Source organism: Wasmannia auropunctata, unplaced genomic scaffold, assembly GCF_000956235.1.
Source record: "Wasmannia auropunctata unplaced genomic scaffold, wasmannia.A_1.0 LD336101.1, whole genome shotgun sequence".
NCBI classification, from domain to species: Eukaryota; Metazoa; Arthropoda; class Insecta; order Hymenoptera; family Formicidae; genus Wasmannia; species Wasmannia auropunctata.
In genome coordinates, this window is record NW_012026789.1 from 4,935,781 (window position 1) to 4,940,444 (window position 4,664).

The following is a 4,664-nucleotide window of genomic DNA, read 5'->3' on the forward strand; positions in this document are numbered from 1 at the left end:
GCAATACAATGCAATAATATTCTATTACACGTATAGATAACATATAGATTATTATACATATTTTAACTTTAGATATTATATTAATATATATTATATTTAATTTGCCATGTGAATATAAGATAAATAAATATATTATAATTTAAATAAAATACAGTTATTTATCAGCTTTTTACAAGCTATGAATGTTTTGTAACTTTATTGTGTGTTTAATGATCTTTTGTTTATAAACTAATAAAGAATTAAAATGATAAGATATTAAAAGTAATTTTTTATAAATTTTAGATTTTAATTTTTTGGATTTTTTATACTTTATAATTAGTATATTTGTATATTTAGCATATTTAATGTATTTTAATATCAATTAGAACGTCAAAAAATTACAAAATCATCGAAGGTCTCGATCAATTCGTTACTGGAAGAATAAAGAAGGAAAAGAAACTTAATGTTCGGCTGATACGAATCGCTCTGGAGTCCTGGTGCTTGATGATACTGATCTAGTGTGATGATACTGCGGCTGTGGGTTTGGTTGGTGACGTCGCTTAACATGTTGTCACTCGCGGATCACAAATTTTAATGTTTGCGACTGTGATAAACTACTAGCTCAAAAAACTGAAATACTTGCAGAGCGGAAGGATTAGCGAGAAGTCCCGTGATGTCGCGGTTTATGTAGAAAATTTCATGGAATGTGTCAAGTTAAAGGGAGTTGAGATTTGATTAGCAGGGTTCCTTGAGCAAAGTACAACCCTTAGTTTTTCCAATTACAATTATTCAATACTTATTGAAAAATCTAACTTGAAATCACTGCGTCCGTCTTACAATTGTTTTAATCTAACAACTATTTATTAGTAAATCATCTTCGGTGGTTCACCAATTTGGGTTTCTCGGTTAGTTTTATTGTCGAGTCGCTACCTTTACCATTACAAATTTTGTTTAATTAGTCGTACATTAAATTGGTGAGTTTAATTCAAGTCACACCCAGAGTTTTGGGAGTGTATGATTTGTTACTTAAAAGAAAAATAGAACAATATTTATCTATTTGTTTCTTTTAACCGTTTCTTTTTCGATTAGTCGAACGTGAGATTTTCGAACCAATTTAGCTTAATTCAATTTAGCAGTTGAAAATTGATGAATCGTACTTTTATTGTACTTTAGACTGAAAGAATATTGTACTCTAATAAATATGAGTTTTTTTATTATATTTTGATTATGTTTAATGATAATTAATGTTACTTTAATATGTTTGGTTTTTCAATTTGTAATGTAATAATGTTTTTCCAACATTTATGTTTTTATTATGTTTATGCTAATGATCTTAATATCTTTATGTTTATTATAATTATTTCAATATTTTTGTATTTTTTATTTAATTTCTATATATGTTTTTTCATAAAAATTAAAAATTTCTTATTATCCGAATCCAACAATTATATGATAAATGAAGAGAATTTTGACAATGGAAATTTGTTTTAAAGTCATGGAAAATTAGATATTTTTTTTGCGTCTGGGCAGTAAAATTGTAAATAGAAGTTTTTTTTTGCAGAAAATCATTTGGAATGGCATATTATATAACATATTAAAAGTCCTGGCCGCCCGCATGCTTGCGTAACTTTATGTCTTTAAAAAACTGGCCAAAAATGCGGTTTTTCAAAAATATCTCTGAAAGTATTGAGTTTATCGAAATAAAGGTCATTATCAAAAACAAAAACTGATAAAATTACAAACAATTTGGTTTTTTGTTCAAGATCATACGATCAATACTTTCCGAGATAGAATTTTTTTAAAAAAGTTGTATTTTTGGTCATTTCGAGAATGAATTGATTTTTCGTACTTTTCGTAAATATGTCGGATTTGGCTACTTCTACATAGAAAATACTTCTCATGAAGATTGGAGGTTATTAAATTCCCTACAAAAACGTTTTTTATTCATCATCGTACGACCAATAGTGTTTGAGATACGATTTTTTTAAACGTTTTCTTTTATTTTAGAACGAAAGATATTTCTTAACGTTTATTGTAAATATCTCGGATTCGGCTACTCCTACGTAGAAAGTATCAAATAGAAAGGTTTTTAAATTTCCTACAAAATTGTTTTATTATTGAACCTCGCTTGATAAATAATTGTCAAAATACAAATAAATTTTCTCACATTGTAGTAAATTTTAATAAATAACTTGCTTGTGGTTTATAGTACGTGAAAAATGTACATAAACATTCTTAAAGTTTAATTATAAAATTAGCTTGAAAATCATTTATTTTTTAATCCCGTACAATTAATAGTTCCCGAGATACGACGTTTCAAATTTATTATGGGACTCTTAATTTACGTTCAAATCTGAGTTTATTTATCAATACAAGTATGTAATCGAATTGGAAAAATTAATATTTGTATTTTTCTCAGAGCATATATTTATATACAATCCTAGTTGTGTACCACTCCCCAAAATTTATTTTTGGAAAAACAGCTTTGAAAAAAATTGTGTTTTTCGAATATTTTTTTAAAAAACGTGTTTCTCGTTACTTTTTCATAAATATCTCAGTTTCTATTAGATTTATGTAAATAATGTACTATATTAAAATTAAATTTCTTATAAAATTTCCTACAAAATGCTTTCTTTACTTCCCTGTCCATTAATTTCTATGCAAGATACAGTTGTTTAAAGAAAGAGTTTTTTGCGATGATTTTATGACTGAAAATTGTGGTCCATAATTTCTGGAAAATTGAAGTATTTGTAAAGATGATAGGACAAAGACACTTTTTAAGCTCATAATAGATAATGTCCCCTTGAATTTGATGTTTGGCTCATATTTTTAAGACCAATAGTTTCGGAGATACAACTTCGACAAGTACGGTCTTATTCAGACCGCTAATTTTAAAAGTTACTGACTGGTGCCGCAGAGGTTAAGTAGTGTGATATATCATTTTTTGATTTTTATATGTATTATAATCTGTGAATTAAGGTTTTTGAGGCCGCTTTTGTCTAATACGATGTCAAAAATTCGAAATGGCTGAATAATAAAAATCGAATGTTTAAATAATAAATTATATACATATAATCATATATCTATATTATATTTAATGTCATTATTACAATTAATAATGCTGAAATGTCTTTGTGTACATTTCGAAACGTAATTCGCTTTCTTTTTCGGAGAGTATAAAGATTATTTCAGGCTTGTACTGAATTATGCAGTTACTGCATGTACACATGTTTTCGACGAACAGTTAATGAGTCGATGTGTAACACACTAAAGATTTTAGGTAATGGCACATAATCTCTAATAGTTTTATTTCAATCTCTGTCCACAAGAATATAATGAGAAATGTGTCTTAGAACTCTTATGTAATTTTTTAGTGTTTGTTTATAAGGAATGACATAATTATATTAAATATTTTTATCTTTCGCTACTCGCTTATACAATTATTGAAATATGCAATTATTATTGGATCTGCTCTTATAGAGGAACTCTTATAGAGTTATGTCTTTTGAGTATGTTCATTGGAATAATTCTACACTGTTAAAAACATTCATTTTCTTTATTTAATGCGTTTTATTTGAATTATTATTGTTTAATTGAAAATGATCCGATAAGGATTGAAACGTTTATTTATTATTATTTTATTTTATCATACTTTTAACTTTAATGAACGTTGTATTGGAGCATTAAACAGCTATTAACTTTCGTTATAATCTATTAGATTTTGCGTTTACTGATTTAAAGGCATCTTATCCGCATATCTATTATTATTAGCTATTCTGATTTCTCCAAAGCGAATTATTCTATGATAGTCCTATATTTTGTGATATACAGTATATTTAATAAATCGCGGATAGAATCAGAGAGGAGCAAATTTTTGTGAAAGAACATATACGAAGTATAGAATAGGTTTTATTGATTGATCGAATAACTTACAAGGAGAGATCCAAGTACCTCCCTCCGATTTCGATTAGTTTTTAATGTTATTCTCTAGACAAAACCAAGAATTAAGCTAACGCATATTCATGCTCTTACGCATTTTTAAGAGGTGAAACAACCCTTGAAAAAAAATTGGTTTTTTTATTTTAATGCGAATATCGTCGAAACTACGAGATAGAAAAAAATGTTTAAATTAAAAATGAATAGCTTTAAGCGTACTTTATAATTACAATTGAAAATAATTTTTTTTATTGTTAATTTTTTTGTTTACCCCTACCACTAAATAATTTTTTTTAATGTTTCGAATTTTTTTTACCAAATTAAAAGTTATTTTAAGACGAATTCAATCATGTGTGATAAAACTATTTTCTGAAGTATTATTTTCGAGAAATAATTATAAACGCCTCTATACGCACATCATCTGTACTGTACGCTGCGCTCAATTCTTCATGCAGCACGTTCTACTCGCATTTTTGCATTTAATAAGGGTTAACGATATAAGCAAATCTATTTTTGCAATATTCTGCGTATGTATAATTATGAATCGTTTTTATCGCGCACAGCTAGAGAACGAAGTAAAATTTCAATGTCATGGGGTTAAGTCAAATCGGTATAAGCAAACATTGCGGAAACAGTCTGCATATAATCGCATATAATATCATGGAAATATTTATGTTTCAGTAGAGTTAGTACACAATAAGCAGCAATATAAAATGCTGTCGCTATGCGAATGTTAGAATCAGTGCACC